This window comes from Ursus maritimus, unplaced genomic scaffold (genome assembly GCF_017311325.1).
Source record: "Ursus maritimus isolate PB19 unplaced genomic scaffold, ASM1731132v1 scaffold_4, whole genome shotgun sequence".
In the NCBI taxonomy this organism is placed as follows: domain Eukaryota; kingdom Metazoa; phylum Chordata; class Mammalia; order Carnivora; family Ursidae; genus Ursus; species Ursus maritimus.
Window position 1 is genome coordinate 58,033,657 of NW_024426552.1, and position 19,579 is coordinate 58,053,235.

The 19,579-nt window shown below is 35.2% G+C and overlaps 1 protein-coding gene across 28 annotated transcripts in view; it reads right to left on the reverse strand.

Moving 5' to 3' along the window:
* The window catches only part of ZBTB20 (zinc finger and BTB domain containing 20), a 757,238-nt gene that overhangs the window by 225,092 nt on the left and 512,567 nt on the right, over window positions 1-19,579 (reverse strand). For 24 of the 28 annotated variants that reach the window (XR_005832190.1, XR_005832189.1, XM_040621288.1 and 21 more), the window contains one exon: window positions 12,867-12,966. The exons of the other annotated variants lie outside the window; for them this stretch is intronic. The gene's annotated coding sequence lies outside the window, so the exon portion shown is untranslated. The remainder of the gene's footprint in view (window positions 1-12,866; window positions 12,967-19,579) is intronic. 28 annotated transcript variants of the gene reach the window in all.

The window sequence follows — 19,579 nt, forward strand, 5'->3', positions numbered from 1 at the left end:
AAGTATAAATGGTATTTCTCAACATGTGTTTTGAGGTCACTGATTTATATTAAGGACAACAATTTGGGTGGCAAGAAAATTATAAAGGTAAAACTCTCTCTTCTGCAGATAAAATTCTGGGATAAATAGCCTCTGAGAATGTGAAAATACAGAATATTTTTGTTTGGTCTTTTTTCCTCAGCAGATTTAGGGTTCTTATCCCTTCAAACTTTCTTTCTTAATAATAATAAATGTCTTTTGTTGAGTACGTACTAAATTCCAGACACTTCCAATACATCATTGAATGTTAAGAAAGCAATGCTGCAATGTAGATATTATTACCCTCACTTTACAGATGTGAAAACTGAGGCTCAGGGAGGTGAAATAATTTGTCAAAGATCATACAGACAGTATGCAGGGTTGGGATTTAAACTCAGGTCTGTCTTTGTGCAAATAGCTCCATAAGCATTTCTTGGTTCTATCAAGTCTAACTTTATTTAAAAAAAAATCCTGCTTGAATGCTTTGTTAGCAAACAAGGAAAACACCCTTTATATTCTTTCTTCACATTCATTCATTGCATTACATATACCACAATGAAAATAGGAGATGGTTAAGATTTTTCTAAGAAGGTCTGGCTACCTTTTCATATTTATTTGGACTGAGATGAATAATTAAATTTGGGGCTCTCAATCAAAGGAAAAGAATGAGCTATCTGCTATCTGAATGTGTATTTGTTATTAATTGATCAGACATGGATAAGGTGTATTATTACAACTATATTTGTGAGCTATGATTTATGTTGTTCTACTGCATATTACTCTGTGCTGTTTTTCATTTTCCTGCACTTTGGACTTTTTGTTTTGTTTTTATGAATTTAGTCACAGTTGGTTGTGTTTTGAACTTTGTAAAAATGTAATACTCAGAAAATTTAAAAAAGAAAAAGAAAATATTTTCAAAATGATGTCAAAATCAAATCTACCCTCACTAATTTGATTTGTAGGAAATAGAGAACAAAGTATTGCAAGCAGAATGCTTTTAAATACATCCTAATTACTTCAATGTGCAAATGCATCGACTACATCAAAGCATGCATTTAACACTTTGCACTTCAATTGTGCTTATTCATCTAAGTTCTATAGATAGCAATTCCACAAAAAAAACAAAAAACAAACAAACAAAAAAAACAAAAAAAACAAACCCAGGAGGTAAACTTCACTACAGCCAATTATTTTACAGTTATTGGAGGAAAACTATTGTTTGAAAGTTCAAGCTTACCTGTCACATCAGCTCAGTTTTGGACTAATGCAAAAGACCATTAGCCCAACTAATACAAAATAAATAATTTACTGCAGCTACTCAAGTTCTCCTGACTGACTTTGTCTTTCCTATTCTTACCTTCCACTTTCAATGGGATAGGACCACGAAGGAGTGGGGGCAGCAAAGCCACATAAGTATTCATCAGGGTAAGTCCTGGGGAATGATGCTATAGGGCTGGAGGTGATATGCAACTGAGTCTGGGATGGAGTCATGATGGCAGGGTTACCTAGAGTTTGGTCTGGGACCAGCTATACAAGAATCACCTGAGGAGGATGTTAAAAAGACATATATCAGGGTCACACCCCAGAGCAAATCAACTGAATTAGTATGTCTTGAGGTGGAACTCAACGATCTACCTTTTAAATGCACTTCCCAAGTAATTCTTAGGCTCTAAAGCCTGAAATGCACTGGCATAGGCACTTAAGCTCTCTGATTCCAGTGTGAGCCCTACTGGTATACCTACCCTCTGTCCCAGTGGTCAAGATACATGTGCAAGTAAAACCAGCTGTCCTGGGAGGAATTAATTCTAGTAATAATAGCCCAAGGGCTTAGCCAGGCATGATGCTATCTGATATGCAAGATCTCATCCAGTCTCCAGAGCAAGGGCTACACGGTAAGCATTATTACTATTCCCATCTTTCAGATGAAGAAATTGAGTTTCAGAGATTGAGTAGCTTATTGTGGGTTTCATACCAGTCATTGCAAGAGCTCTTAAAAACTACACTACTTTAACTCTTAGTCTTATGCCTTGCAGAAAAATACATGTTTGTTTGTTTTTTTTAAGATTTGCTTATTTATTTTGGTGGGGGGGGGGAGAGGGAGAGAAATCCTTAAGGAGGACTCTGAGTGTAGAGCCCGATGCGGGGCTCGATCCCAGGACCGTGAGATCTTGACCTGAGCCAAAATCAAGAGTCAGCCCCTTAACTGATCACTTAACCAGAAGCCACATTGAAAGATGTTTACTCCCAAAGATGTTCCTGATTTGGTCATAGTATCACTGTAAAAGAACTTGCCTAAATGCTAGTGAGATTGGTTATATAATAATACATAGGGTGCGAACATTTGAAACCAAATTAACTTTTCCTTCATTTATCTTTATAGATACTAAAATCATCTAAAGTAAGCTGCCAATCTTTCATTAGTTCATTCAACAATCATGCACTTTGCCAGAACCTGAGGTAACAAAGGTAAATAGGACATAACTTCTACTTTCACTGGAATTACTGTTCTGAAAAAGAGATGAACTTGCGTATAAATAGTTCTATGTTAACTAGTAGTCAGTGGAGGCCTGAGCTGGAGAAAGAGTGGTTCATTCTCCTGGCAGAAGGGAAAGAGGGTGCGGTCTGGAAATGTTTAGTTACTCCAGTACTTTGCCATTGGCTAGTGTAAGGAATTTAGATTTTAAAAAAGATTACATTTTTACTTAAGCAGTTTTGTTAGAAAAGGAGTGGACTAAGTTACTTGTGTATTTTGAGCCAATAAAACTTTATCTGGTTCATTCTTTCTGGCATCTAACTGGGTTTCTTTTTTGGCTAAGTTCTGTGTACAGAGCTAAGTAAGTTGTTATGTTTATTCATTCTTACACAGAGTAGCCAAGATTCTATTCTTGAGATGGGTGCCTGATAAATTTTATCGGTAGTAGTTTATTCTACCAATAAAAGTGACTTTATACTGACATATTGGCTGTGTCCTTTACTTCATTTTCATGTGTCTCAATTACTCAAAAAGCTATTATTATTAGATTATGAAACTTTTACAGGATGAGAAATTTAGAAGTTAAAACAATTGAAAACATAAAGAGTGATCTAGATTTCTTCCCTTATAATAATTTTGTATACATGTGCATGTGCTTTGAGTGTATTAATGTCAGAACTGACTGATGGACTAAAGAAAATGAGGTTCTAGAATGTCAGAGCACAAGCTGATAACCTGAGGCAAATGTACAAGGATCCAAAAAAACAAAACACAAAAAAGCAAAACAGATACTCTGAGAAGCACTGGGCACAACAGAAACAACGTTGTCTGATTCAGAAAATACATGCCATATCATATTCAATATGATATGGTTCCAAAAATCTGTATCACAGATATTTCAAAAGCTTAATAAATTGGAAAAGCAAAACATTTAATTCCATTAAGGGGTGATAAATACATGATAAACATGTATTCATCTCTTGAATTATCATCAAATTTGGAATTAATATTATTTACCTTATTTGCTGTTTGCTTAAAATTTTTATTTTTCTAATTATTATAGTATTTTTAGAACATTTAGAAAGTTTAAGAAAAAGGAGAAATATCACTTAATTATACCGTACAGATGTTTTTCACATTTTAAGGTATTTCCTTCAATTATAACCATATATTTTAATGTTTCAAATTTAGGATCATGTTAGGTGTACAAGTTTCTTTCTGTTGCATTATTTCATGAGCATTTCCCAGTAAAAGAATTTTTAAAAATATCTTTAATAAGTATACATGCAATGATATCTATGGATGTCCCACAATTTGTTTAATAATCTCTCCAAATAAATATTTAGGATTGTTTTTCTCTTTTTCCACTTTTGTAAATGAACATTGTGATGAACATCTTTATACATAAATCTCAGTCTAGAGTTTCTATTCTGGATAGATAGATTCCTATTAGTAAAATTACTGAGCCAAAAAGATACATTTTTAAAGAAAGTTTCTTGATAATATAATGCCATTTTACATTGTGGAATTTTGTGTCAATACATATCCTCACCATCATTATATGAGTGCCAGTTTTACTGCACACCTACTAGCATTGAGAAGTATTATTTTTATAAATAATGCCTTGAAGTGCTAGCGAGTTATAATACCTTTTCATATGTTCGTTAGACATTCGTATTTCCTCTTTTATGATTTTCCTTTTCATAATCTTTTTAGATTTTTTTAAGCAAATATTTATCTCAGTATCTTCATATCTTTTGCTTCTACTCTATGTCTGATGTTATCACTACATTCTGGACTCTCCTTATGTCATCCTGAACCATGGCATCATTCTGCCGGTCTCTATTCCAGATTTCTTCCATTCTAATCCATTCTATACATTGCTGCCTAACAGTACTTTTGAAAATATCATGCTGCTTTTATCCAGATCAAGAACCTACTGTAGCTTCCAGTTATTTATTCATCAGCTAAATTTAACTGCTTTATTCAGGAGAAAATTAATCCTATTCTTGGATATTTCTTTATGAATTCTGTTGAATAACTTAGGTTGTTGATGTACGGAACCTATATGCAGTTAAGTTTTTATATGTGGATATTTATACATAATAGAGAGAGATACAGACAGATACAATGCTGAATATTAGACATGAAAACTGGAAGGGGCTTTACAGAGCATCAGGTCCAATTCTTTATATTTATAAATAAAAAAACTGGCTCAAAGAATTCAATAAATTACTCAAGAGAATAGAGCTAGTTAAATGACAGAACTGGGACCAGAAACTAAGTCTCCTGATTCCCAGATCAGTGACTTTTAAATAGAGAATAATAAAAGTCATTTTTACAATTTAAAGAATAGAAACAGCCAGGAAGACAGTTTAATTTCAATCTGTTCTTACATATAAAAGATTGTTAAAATCATGCCACATAGGAAGCTTGAGTGTTCTTATAAACACAAATATGCACTTCTTATAAATTGATCAAATGTGCCATAAAATTTCCATAAAATTTGCACATCAGCAATGACCCAGTTTACACAAGTTTGCTTTTTTCTTGTTAATCTACATTGTTCTATTTAATATACTTTGCTACAATAGAAGCATCATATTTTTTTAGCATGTTACAGATCATCATTAAGTTTCTTGTTAATATCTAGTGGTATTCAAAGGAAAATCCAATTTTCTTAGCATCTTCTACAAAGAATTTCCTTTGACTATAATTGGAGATTTTAAGAACTATCCTTAAAAAATAAAGCAATAAGAACTACTTCAAAATGCTTCTATTTAAAGAGTAAACAACATGAAGTATTCTGGAAGAACATGGGCTATTAGCAATTGAATATGATACAATTATTGATATTTAATCACTATTTCCCATTCAAGAATCACACAGTATCTGGCAAATGAAAACTTAAGAGTAGTTGCTGATGTGAGAATGGAAGTTGCCAGGTATCTTTATTATTTGTAGGGGTAGGATGGGATAGAAGGGGCAAAGATGGAACTAGCTATGAGTGGGACTAACTTGGATAGAGGCACATTGATTGCAAAGGGTTGTTTCACAAAGCATGTGTTTGCCTAACAAAAGAATTGAAAGAAAGAGTACTTATTAAATCATATGGTGGCCCAACAGTTTATAAAATCCAAAGTTTAAATGAATAGGTGGGTCATCTAGAAGTAGAGGGATACTCTAATGACATTTCAGCTGTTTTCTTTCTCTGTATGCACGTGTATATACATAAAAAAGGTACATTCATTTCATACTCAATACATATTTGGTTAAGTACCTACTTTGTGTTAGAAGCTCTCTGTTACCCAAATAAGTGATTTAGCTTTTTGTGATTATCCTCTCTTACAGCTGTATTGTAAAACTAATAATAATCTATAACTGACATAATGTATTATAACAAAAAATGGGAAACTGAATAGGAGGAGAAATGAAGAAACAGCATCCTAAATTTCTCATTTCATACAGCATACAATTTCATTAATGATGATAATTAAAGAAAACAGGACTGGATTTTAAAAAATAATAGTAATCATTATTAGAAAAATAGACTATGCTTTATAACTTCTAAATTGCTAGATTAATAACAAATAGAGCCATCATATATCAAAAGAGGAAGAAAAGAGAGAGAGGGAGAGAAGAAAAGAGGGGGACAGAGACATGACCAAGGATGTATAAAAACACAAACAATATAAAATAAATTTTTTGAGGTAGGACCAGACATATTTTTACAAAAATAAATAATAGTTAATTTATTAAAAATAAAAAACAAACACCATAGCATAGTTTTTTTTTTTTAAACACAAAATCTATCTATAGAATACTATTTTAAGAGCACTAGTTTTGGTAGTGGAGAAACTTGAGTTCAAATCTTACTTCTGCCATTTACTAGTTATAACCTCTTTCCTACGGGGGAGTTTATTTAGCCTATTTGCCTCAATTTTCTAGTTTATACAGTGGTAATAAAAATAACTGATTATAGAGAGGATTGAATAAGATAATTATCTATAAAGTTCAGTGTCTAGTCCAGCTAAACATTCAATAATAACTTTTATTTATAATATTTGTTTTAAAATGATATATCTAAATAAAAGAGAGGTGAAAACCAAAGGAGTGTCACTTAAGAGATACTATTAACTAAAAAAATTAATACAGTATAAAATGAGAAAACTGAAGAAGCAGAGTGAAATTTAAAAAAGAAAGTGACTATATTTACAAAGAAACTAAAAGCAGCAAAGGGGGCTGAAGCCATAAGCCTGCTAAAATCTGGACCCAGAAACACACAGAGGTGGGTGGAAGTCTAGCTCTTGGAGTAATGAGGATAAAAGGCTCCGTATGATATGATGGACCTGAGCTTAGCTCACTACTTCAGCAAGAGGCTGCAAAAAATTTGGCGAACTGCTACTTGGTGCAATAGCTTATAGAGCTGTAGGCACTGAGAGATGGAAGGATAAAGACACAGCCTCATGATCAAATACCCTTAAAGAGAAAAAGCTGAAAGCTACCACTACAACATTTGGATTGGGACTAGGAGCTGAGGAATCCCAATAGAGGCAACTGTAAAACCACTAGTCAAGGATGTATGAACAAAGAAAAAGAGAGGAAGAAAGAAAACCCAGAGACAAGTCAAAAAAATACTTATGACCCACATTAACCTGCAAAACAAAATTCTAAAACATAGTAAGAAATCTAATGATAAGAAAAACAACCAACAAAATTAATAATTATAATATTCACTGCAGGTGAATTTGATTTTATAGAATTGTCTGACAATGACCTCAACATGAATATGTTTGTAATGCTCAAGATAAAAAATCATACTTATAAGAGAATAAGAAATTATTAAATAACAACAGAGAGCAGTAAGATAAGAATAGGTAAATAAAGAACCAATCAGAAATCTTAAAAATGAAAAACAGGTTCATTGACATTAAAAATGCAATAGATAGGGTGATTTAAGATTGGGCAGTTTCAAGGAGAGCATTAGTGAGTTGGAAGGTAATATTAAGGAATGCACTTAGAAAAAGAATCACAGAAAGTAAAATATATTTTTAGAAAATGAAAGAGCAATTGAGATATGTAAATTGACTAGGAAACACCAATATATATCTTATAAGAATCCCTGAAGAAAATGGAGGTAATAACAAAGAAACAATAAAGGAAAAGATAATAACTGAGAATTTTCTAGCATTACAGTCCTGAGATTAGAAAGTATACCCTGAGTTCATGACTGATAATTCAAAATAAATCCATATCTAGACACATTTGAGAGAAACTATAAGACATCAAGGATATAGAAAAACTTTTAAAAGTCACCAGAGGGAAAAGGCAGACTACCTACAAAGAGATGAAAACTAGATTGATAGCAGATTTTTCTTAAGTAATGATAGTTGAAGAACAATTGGGTAAGATTAATTGAGTAATATCCTCAACTGCTGAACAAAAATACCCAGATAAATTGCTATTTAAGATAAAAGATAAAATAAAAACATTTTTAGATATATAAAAAGAGTATACTCCCCAGGGCTCTCCTAAAAGATGTAATTCAACACGAAGAAAAGTGAACCCAGAAAGGAAGCCACATCATCCAAGAATAATGGTGGACACAGCAATAGCTAAAATATATGAGTAAATATAATTAGGCATTAACTATAAAAATCAATGATAACCATTTTTGCATATATTTAAAACAAACAGGTAAAACTAAAACTTCATTCAATAATTATAACAGATTGATAATTAGTAAGTAGGTAAAACATGCTAGTCACCTTTTTTTTTACATTAAGGAGAAAGCCAGAAATACTAAAAGACGGATTATTTTTTATTAGAAAAATATATAGTTAGGTATACAAACAAATATTTTAATATGAGCACTGCAGAAACCAAAAAGCCACCTACATATTTCAAGTCAGCAGTAAAATCCATGTCCCAGGTCACAAAAAAAGCTAAAAAATTTTTTTAATTGAACGCATATAAAACACATCCTCTCATTATAATGCAATTGTATTCTGAATCAGTAATAAAAATAGAGTAAATTTATGTTTAGAAAGTAAAAACATACACTTTCAAGTAATCAAAGGGTTAAAAATAAATCAAGCAGACATTACAAAATATTTAAAATTGAACAAAAGTACATATCAAAGCAAGCTATGCAGCTAATTAAAACCTTGGAAGAAAACTTAGTAAAATTCATTTTTGAAAATAAGAAAAACCATCAAAATTAAATGAGTAAAAATTTAACACAGGAATCTAGAAAAAGAAAAAAACGATCTTGTATTTCTATAAGACAGTAGCCTCAAGAAAATAATGTTGATAAAAGCACAAAGTAATGATATAGAATACAAAGACACAATAAAGTAGATTAACAAAATCAAAAGACAGGTTTTAAAAAAAGTAAATGACACAGAAGAATGTCTAACAATGAGTAAGAAAAAAGACTCAGCTAAATAATATTAGGAATAAGAGGGGGACATATTAAAGATAAAATTAAAAATCATGACACCATTATGCCAATAAGTTTGAAAGTGTAGATTAACCATTCATTGTATATTTTTCTAAAAAAACTTACTAAAATTGACTTAAGATGAAATAGAACACTTGAATAAACCAATAACCATGGAAGAAAGTGAACTGATAATTAGAAATCCACCCTAATCTATCTTCCCACTACGGACAGAAGATACCAGGTCTAGATGATTTTTCAGGCAAGTTTAACAACATTTTCAGAATAGGTAATCCCTATTAATATGACAACTATTTCAGAAATAGAAAAAAAAAAGAGAAAGAAATGAATGTTGCTCAATTTATTTTATGAGCTAATATCACCATGACACCAAAACTCTACAATAACAGTTTAAGAAAGGAAAATTAAAGACTAATCTCCCTGTACAAACATATTACATAAAATACCAGCAAATTAAACTCAACAGTGGATTAAAAAAACACATCAGGGGGCGCCTGGGTGGCTCAGTTGTTAAGCATCTGCCTTCAGCTCAGGTCATGATCCCAGGTTCCTGGGATCGATCCCGCATGGGCTCCCTGCTCAGCAGGAAGCCTGCTTCTCCCTCTCCCACTCCCCCTGCTGGTGTTCCCTCTCTTGCTGTGTCTCTGTCCGATAAATAAGTAAAATCTTTAAAAGAAAATAAATAAATAAATAACACACCAGGACCAAATAAAGTTTTTTTCCAGGAATGTAAGAAATGTTTAATATCAGGAAAGGTATTAATATATAAAATATTAACATTTTTAAAAATATTTAATTATTTATTTGACTGAGAGAGAGAGAGATAGCCAGCAAGAGAGGGAACACAAGCAGAGGGAGTGGGAGAGGAAGAAGCAGGCTCATAGCACAGGAGCCTGATGTGGGGCTCGATCCCACAACACCGGGATCACGCCCTGAGCCGAACGCAGACGCTTAACCGCTGTGCCACCCAGGCGCCCCTAAAATATTAACATATTAATGGGCAACTATATCATATTATTATACAGAAAAAGAATTCGATAAAATTTGACTAGTATTCCTGATTAAAAGTGCATTGCAAACTATAAATAGATGGTGGAAACTTCTTTAACATAATGATTTCAATTTATCAAAATGCTAAGCAGATGTCACATTCCCCAAATTACCATTAAAGTAAGAAACAGAACAGATATTCATATCATTGCTTTTATTCAATACTCTATAGAGGGCTTAGTCATGCAATATGACAGGAAAAAGAAATTGAACACTTAAGAATTAGAATTTAAGAGAAAAGCTGTCATTATCTACATATGATATACATGCCTATGTAAAAAATCTAGGAGAATTTTCAGTTTAGTCATTAGAACTAATAAGAGAGTTCAGCAAAGTTGCTGAATATATACCAATAATAACCAATAAACAATGAAATGGAAAACAGACTCTATACATAAAAGAACAAAAATCTAAGTAATACAAGAAGAAATCTAACAAAATAGGTTCTAGCAAAACCTTTATGGTAAAACTTATAAAACATTACTAAAGAACATGAGGAAGATCTGATTTAGTAGAGGAATATAGTCTGTTAATGGGTAGAGAGACACAATTTTATAAAAATGTCAATTCTCCCCCAGATTATTCTCTCAAGTTAATGTAATTACAAATAAAAATCAACAAGTCTTTTGTAAAACTTGACCAACTAATCCTAAAATTTATATTGAATAGCAAAAGGCAAGGGGAGCCAAGAGAATTTTATAAAACAATGTAGAGAGATTTGCCTTACCAGATAGCAAGAATATTAGAAAGCTATGATAATTAAGGCACTGTGGTATTAGCACAAGAATAGAGAAACAGTTCACTAGTTGAAGTAAAGACCCTAAAAAACATTTAATGTAAGCAAGAGATGGCATTACAAATTAGTGGGTAAGGATGGCTAACTTGTTAAATGGTGCTGGGATAATTGGGTTATCCATGGAAAAAGAATAAAATAGGGTTCATGTAAGATATCACATACAAAAATAAATGCCAAGAAGTTTAGAGATCTAAATGTAAAAGGCCAAACTTTTAAACTGTTAGAAGAAAATAAAGGAATGAAGAAAATAAAGGAAAGTTGTCCTATGGAAGGATTTCTTAAGTGACATAAAAGCACTATCTATCTCTATCTATCTATCTATCTATCTATCTATCTATCTATCCATCTATCTATCTATCATCTATCCATTTTTTAAGTAGGTTCCATACACAGCATGGGGCTTGAACTCACTACCCTGAGATCAAGAGTTGCATGCTCTGCTGACTGAACCAGTCAGGTGCCCTAGCACAAACTATAACGGTTAAAATATCAATAACCTAGCTGCATTAAAATTAGAAACTTTTCAAAATAAGCTACTACAGACACAGATTAGGAAAATATATTTGTAATCTCTATTGCCCAAAGGATGAGAATCCAGAATACTACAAACAAAACCAAAACCAAAACCGGTCCAAATAACAATAGCAAAACAAATAACCTAATAGAATGATGGCTAAGGATATAAACAGGCAACACACACAAGAAAATCCCAACGGTTTATAAGTAAAAAAATTTTAAATGAGATACTATTTAATACCTATCAAATTGACAAAACATTTGAAAGTCTAGCCATCCCAAATGTTATGAAGTATGTGGAGATGTTCTCACAGATGGCTAATGAGAATATAAATTACTACTACAACTTTGGAGAGAAATTTTACATTCCTAGTGAAACTGAAAATGCATGTTTCTTATAGTTAAGCAATTCCTCCTCCATGTAAAAACATGTATAAAAATGTTAACTGCAGTATTAGTTATGATTGGGAAATACCAGAAATAACATCTAACAATGAGAGACTCAACAAACAAATTTTCGTGATATCTACAGTAGAATACATTTTATATAGGCCACACTACGGCTTGTGGCTTATGTAAAACTAATGATAATGATAGAGGGTCAGAACAGTTTTGCTTGTTTTTTTTTTTTTAAGATTTTATTTATTTATTCGACAGAGATAGAGACAGCCAGCGAGAGAGGGAACACAAGCAGGGGGAGTGGGAGAGGAAGAAGCAGGCTCATAGCAGAGGAGCCCGATGTGGGGCTCGATCCCACAGCGCCGGGATCACGCCCTGAGCCGAAGGCAGACGCTTAACCGCTGTGCCACCCAGGCGCCCCAGTGTTGCTTGTTTTTAACCTTTTGTTAAAGGTTTGGAGGATATCACACTCAAGAGGGCACAAAGAACTCTTCCTAGGTATTGTGAATATTTTGTACCTTGGATTGGATATTGTCATACCTACATAAAAGCTCATCAAGCTACATACTTAATTTGTGCACATCGTTTTATGTAACTTAGAATAATAAAAGACAAAAAACAGGTTTAGAAATAAGAGTGCCAAAGATTTGTTTAATTTGGGTGTGGACTCTTGCGTGTTCACATTACTCTTTATATTTTTATGTGCTTGAAGTATTTTACTTTAAAATAATTGATAAGACAGAGACTACTGCTTTTCCCAACTAGAATTAATCAAGGTGAGAGAAAGCTCTACTGCCACCTTCTTTTCACTGTCCCTGACAATAGATCCCAATACTCCAGGAATCAGCAAACACTTCACAGCCTAACATACTTAAAAAGGGTTCGTTTTGTCAAAGCAAAAGCAAAACTTTCAATTCATCTCTTAACTATGTGTAGAGTCTAGGCTTTCTTAAGTGACTGACCAGCAGCACATGCTGTTGATATGATGCTACCAACGCACAGAGATCATCTAGTCAGGTTTTCAAATGACTAAGTGGGGGGTGCCTTGCCAAGGACTATTCTGATATGAATCAACAGGTGGTTTGGCACCAACATTGCTATTTACTCGTGCGTTTCACCTCTGGTTTCAGAAAAGAAAAAAGAGACGATACCTTTTCAATGCTGTATTTCAAGTCGACCATATGGAAGGCAAGGTTTTATTCCAGCCAATTCTCTTTCTCTCAAAGCGTGGAGGAAAAGTGCCAGCCACTGCTACTCTCGCCACCAGCCACGGTACAGATGTTTGGAAAATGCAAAAACGGAGAAATGAAACAAAAAGAAAACCCTCAAAAATAAAGTTTTGCATAAATGAAAAATAGAGTATATAATTATCATGGCTGCAAAAAGGTAAATGCATTTTTTATTTTCCCCTTGTGCTAAACTAAAAGAACCAAAACACACAAAAACATTGATGTTTTAACTTAATCAGTGTTTTGTTCAAACTGACAATTAACAAGGACCACCTCAAACATGGCTAAAAGTGGGAATAAAAACCAGATTTCTTTTAATCTGATAAAAGATTTTTTATCTCCAAGAATGTTAGAATATGACCTACTTAAATGAATACTTATTAAAGGAACAGACCCATTTAAAAATATATGTTTTCAGAGGCGCCTGGGTGGCTCAGTGGTTAAGCGTCTGCCTTCGGCCCAGGGCGTGATCCCGGCGTTCTGGGATCGAGCCCCACATCAGGCTCCACTGCTGGGAGCCTGCTTCTTCCTCTACCACTCCCTCTGCTTGTGTTCCCTCTCTCGCTGGCCGTCTCTCTCTCTGTCAAATAAATAAATAAAATCATTAAAAAAAAGAATTAAAAAAATATATATATGTTTTCAGCTGCCAAAATGGGAATGGGGAAAGTGTTTCTTTGAAATCTTATAAGAGAAAAAATTTAATTGAAATTGTAATGGTTCCTTACGTGACTCAGGTAAAATACAGCTTAGGAAGAAATGTCGCCAAACTATTCAAATATATATCCCTAAATTGGCTTAGCCAGGACACAACCCCAGTTATTCCAAAAACGAAAGCCCTATTAGACTTAAGTACATCAATGTGAATTATTCAAATGAGACTGTTTGTTAAAAAGAAATTTTTAGGCCTAGCTCTGCTACAATCTTGTGTATCTTTGTTCACGTTATTAAACATCTTTGGGTCTCAGTATCCACATATCCAAGTGTGAGTGTGATACAAAGTCAGAGACTATCATCGAGTTCCTTTCCAGTCCTAAAACCCTATGAATCTGATGAGATTACTCCAGCATAAGAATTTTTATTTTCTCTCTTCCTTCCTTTCTTAAAATAAATAGACAAATAAGCAAGCAAATAAGTAAATACATATTAAAAACACATACACATACACTAATCAGCTATCCCTCAGACTATGAAGAGAGAACATTTTTTATTGTTGGTGCCATTATCTATTCCCTGATGTGTATTTAAAAAGAGAGTTCCCATAAAAAAAAGACTTTGTTTTTTTCCTGAATCAAAAATAGCATATTATTTCTTTGCCATTTAAGTTCTATTAAAAAAATAAAACACAAAGTCATTACAGAAATCCTATTAGGAACTTTAAAAAGAAAGAAAAAGTCACTAGAACTCCATTTAAAATTCAAGTAGTTCATTCACATGTGTTCTTTTACAGAAAATATAAGTGCCCTGCCTCAAACTACCTCCACCTCCTTTTCCAGAGGTAATATCCTTAACTGTGAAAAACACAGGACCCTCTCTCATACCCTTCCCACCTGTCTTCTGAGGTAACAAAGCAGAGGTATAGATTGCAGTGTGAGATATTTGGGATGGGAGTAGCACATTTCATTTGGGAGACAGTACTGTGCTCAGTTCACCAAATCTAAGAGAAATGTAAGCCCCATCACTACTTTGTCAAGAAATATGGGTTCTCATGGCTGAACGATGATAACCACTTTTACACAAGACTTTCAAAAATGAAAGCACCTAAGCCAACAGCAGAAAATAAGTCTGAGAATGCAAGTTTTTCTCGTCGATATTTAAACCAGACAAAACAATACCAATGCACCTTTAACCAAGGGTCTAAAAATAATACCGGGCACCTGACACCTTGATGAGTAAGAGACGCTCAGCTTTATGAAAAGGCTTAGGGCGAAGGCTCCATTGTTCCCAGTGCTGATACGCCCAAGGCACCAGCAGAGGCAGAACACTCTGGCACAACAGGCCAGGCTCCTGTTACAGGCTCCAGATCAGGTCTGTATGCTGATAAGCCTGGGACCCCCACACTGCACACCCAAGGAACACCAAGGGTGGATCCCCCAAGGGAGGAGGGCTACTCAAACAGCAAGGCAAGAACTGGAAGTTGCACAGCGTATGAGCACTCCCTGCTGGCAGCTGAGGTTGGAGATGAAGCGGTGGTGTGTTAGAGAGGGCTGTTGAAGGTTTCTGTGAGGAGGCTAATGGACTTACCTGACTTTTCAGGGACAAGAGCATCGCTCTGACTAGGTCTAGAGAGTTCCAGATGCTATCCTGAATGAGGAGGACGTTAGGAGAAAGGCTACTGATGGGAGGAACTCCAAGAACTGGCAAAAACTAGGTTTGAAGCAGGTATACACTTTTCATTAACTTTCGCAGCTTTATAAAGTATATACGGGTCCCCCAATGTATGTGGGGGATGGAGGAGGTGCAGTAGGGAATAATTTCTGTGCAGCTCCCTTTATTCCAGCAAGAGAATCCTTGGGACAGTGCAGTGTGTTTGCAACGCTTATGTTTTCCAGGGAAATGCTATCCATAACCTGAATAGAATTGCCTGGTGTGTCCCTTATACCGCTGCGCCTAAGTTCCAAATAGGTGGTCCTTGTTTATCTGTATAGCCTGGGGCAACAATACTGCTATCTCCCCAGTGCTCTGCTCTGCTGGGGTTCTCCTATAGTAGAAGACGAAGGTCAAGATGGCAGCCCGCTAAAAGCAGCAGTATTTCAGCTGCAGGAATAACTTGCTTGTCATCAACTTGTTAATGCAATAGTCAAACATTTCTTTGACATGTACAGTATCAGCTAACTTCAGCAGATAAAGGGTCTAGAACGGGAAGATGCTGCAGATGCTTTAGCTCCGAGGAAGGCTTAGCAGAGCCAAAACGTCAGCAGGGCCTGTTTGTTCCATCCTTTCCATCGGGCTCTGTGAAAGAAATGTTAGATTACTGCAATGACAAGTTTGTGACAAGCAAGTCATTTGTGCAACTGGTGCGCTCCTGTTTTTATCTGTTTACCATTCAGACTTGTGAATGCCATTTCAAGCACTTACAGGATTTCTGGCTCCCATTAAGGGGAAATGGTTCCTCCATGTTTAGAATTTTCTGCCTCAAAGAGAATTACTAAGCAATTATTTATTCCTGTGGTCACAGTGTCACACAAAAGCACTCTTGAGTTGTTTAGTTGGACTCTGAATCATGAAATGGAGTCCTGCAGACTGGATAGCTTGGAGCATCAGAAATTTCTCGTCTAGTTTATTGGAATGACTACAAAGCAGGCCTGTGAGAGTCAATAAAATTGTGGCCAGCTTGAAATACCTTGCTCTTTTGCTCTGGGATCATATATCAAGGCCATATGCTTCAAGGCACATAAATTCACTTGTAATGAGTGGATCCTGAGAAGCCAAGGCCTGACTATGTCACAGACACTGACATGTGATCTAACATATGATAGTTTTGGTGACAAGGACTGCTTTAACTGTTGAGAAGGAAACTTACACTGCTTTCTCCCTCTATTCTGTGGGTAATCAGAGGGCCAGTCCAAATCCAGAAAACATTTTAAGCATGTAGTAAAAAAAAAAAAAAAAGTAATATCATAATATAAAATTTACTGGGGATCATCCTCTCTCGGCTGACTTTTTCTCAGTAAATGGAGACCCTGGCAGATTTTAGATCAAGATTTCCAGACTGATTCATTGGATTCCTCATCTGAGATCACTGAGCGACTTTTGCTGAGTCATTTTAACCTCCTGGGAAGAGGGTATAAAATAATACCTTGTTCACTCAACATGAATTGGGCCCAGGGTCAATATTATCAGAGATGAAGAGTGCCTTCAGAGCTCAAGAACAAGAAGAGTATTTCCTAAAAGCACGTATTTTTTTATGATTTAAAATATTTGCACACTGTTAGTACTGAATTTACAAATAATTGCAGGTAGACCTTTCAAAGAACACAGGAGCATGAAGTTTTGAAGCAGAGAGATATCATAGTATCTGGGGAAGTAGGTCAAAGCTGAAACAGTGTGGAATGTCAAGGACCAGACAGAAAGTAATGACGTAAAATGAAGCAGAGCTTGGTATGGGTGACCAGACGTTATGGAAATGGATGACAATCCTCACTGAATAAAAATTTCATTATCAATAATTATTTGCCAAAACTACATGTGTTACACAGTTTACATGTGTAATAGAGTCTCTACAGGAGCTCAATGGTGTATGCATTATCATTTTTTTAACATGTGGAAATTAAAACTTAGAGAAATTTAAATATGTTACCATAAATCTGTTAAGTAGCCGAGATTTGAAACTAGCTTTCCTCACTCTTAAGCCCTTATATTCTTAACCACTGGAGAACTAAAGTCATTTCCACTGCTTTCAGAAGACTTTTCTCTCTCTGGTGTACTGGAAAACATTTTAATCTGTAAATGTAGATATTCACGATTTCATATAAAAGGACCAGTGAGAATATTCTGGTTCTAGCTGTACTGCCACCTTTCTTAGGCCCCTGGGAAAGCTGAGCCTCGTCAAGATGCCATTCCTTTTGCCCCAACCTGACCTATTCCTACTTGCATACCCTGGGGAAGAGGTGAAAGTGATTCTAACCTAATCACGTATCTCTGCTGTGAATGCAGAGTGTTTGGCCACATGTCCTGTGTCCATGCCAACCCCTTTCTCTCTCTTCGTGTGTACAGTCTTTAGTTCCCCTACTCCTTGCTCCTGGTGTTACCTCCAGGGAGCCTCCTTTTGTCACTTTCTGTTATTCTTTTTAGGTGGGGGAAGGGGTGGACGCCTTTCTTACCATGACAAGGCTCACCGAGACAGTATAAACCTCAAACTTTGCACAGAATGTATCCTTTGTTCAGTCTTCTGCTTTGTATCTCTTTAATGATAGCTTTGCCACCAGTCCCATTCCTACGTAACTTGGAACTATGCAAATCAAACTGGTAAGCAAGACTTCTCTGCAACTTAGTCTTCAAATGAGTATGTGTCCAAGAGGTAGGGACCTCTGAGGGAGATGTGTCTTCTGAATATGTGTTTAGTAGCTCCTTTCCTTGTAATAAGAGTGGCAAAGAATAAGCTCTACGAGATCTATATTGACATTCCCTGGTCTCTTTTTAGTGTATGTCTAGAGTGGGTCACAAGAGCATTTAGCTCATACAAACTGTGTTTTGTTTGTTCTATTTGTTTTTCATGATATTTCTACCTTTTGTTTTTTTCTTGTTTTGTTTTGTTTTTTTAGCGTCTAGGCATTTTCCCAAGCATAGGATTCTTACTTAAAAGCTACTCAAAAAGACCCCATGCATAATGTAAAATCATAGGATCGGCAATGTGTACAGAACCCTAAATAATCAGCGGCCCGAGTTTTGACCTTGTGACTGAGTTTGCTCATGGGCCATTCAGCCTTTGCTGCACATCAACAGGGGCATAGGGCTCCCAGCCTCACGGGCAACTCAATCCTGCTTTCGAACACTTCTGTACAAAATTTGGCACCAAATAAGATTCCTTATGTTGAACCTTAAGCTGTCTTTCTAAAATTTCCTCCATGGCTTCTAGTCTTTTCTCACACCACCTTTCAATCCTGAGAGCTTTAGGGGATCCATAATTTAATGGCTTATTTAAAGACACCCCTTGTGCATATCATATACCAATAAGTGGGTTTCGATTGTCCTGTTTTGCCCTTCTCCCCTCACCGCACATGAGTTAAAATCCCACTCTATTCCTCTGACAATGCTGGAAGAAATGAAAGTCAGCCAGTCTACTAAGTTTTTCATTTCCATTTGGATGTAGACAACCTGTGTGGCAAAGAATTCTTAATCTCTTTGATTTTCTGTCCTAATCTGTGGAAAATCTTGCTAGACAACCCCAGGCAGATTTGATGGTTATAGCTATTTATAGGGTAACCATATAATTTGTTGTCCAAACCAGGACATATTTTGTGAAAGGCCCCTGTGAATAATTATACCAAGACCATAGGCACAAGCCAGAATTGTCCCAGGCAAATCTGTATAGTACCTTGCACATGCCTTTACTCCAATGCATATCTCTTTGTACCAGAGTTACCTATTTACTTGTCTGTTTCCCTCACTATGAGCACTCTTTACTGATGGAAACTTATTTACTTGTGTATCTCCAGTTCCTGGATGAGTGCAGGGCAAGTAGAAAGAGTATGGAAGATTTTTTTTTTTTTCCTAATTGAGGATGTCTTTTCCCTAATTGCATTCTGTGGGCCCCTGCCCTTTTTTATAGCAAATACCACCAACACTTACTGGGGGATGAATCAAAAACACTTCATTTAGTATAGTAGCAAGGGAATGGTGTAAGTTTAATGGTAATGGGTTTGGCTTTGAGTACTGACAGCAACAAGCAGAGGGTGAAATGTGATAACTTTTCCACTAAAAGTTTATAACTTTTTACAGAACACTGAACGATATGCTCTAATCTCTTTGTTCACAAGCAAATTTTTTTCAGCAGCTATACCCACCGTTCCAAGTTTGTAGTAAATCAGTTGTTATAGGAAATGACCAGAACACAGTGTGATGGATACATATGTGACTATATGTAACAAAGGGTAACATCCTGTGATTCCTGAGAATTGTCCACTAAAACCTTGGTG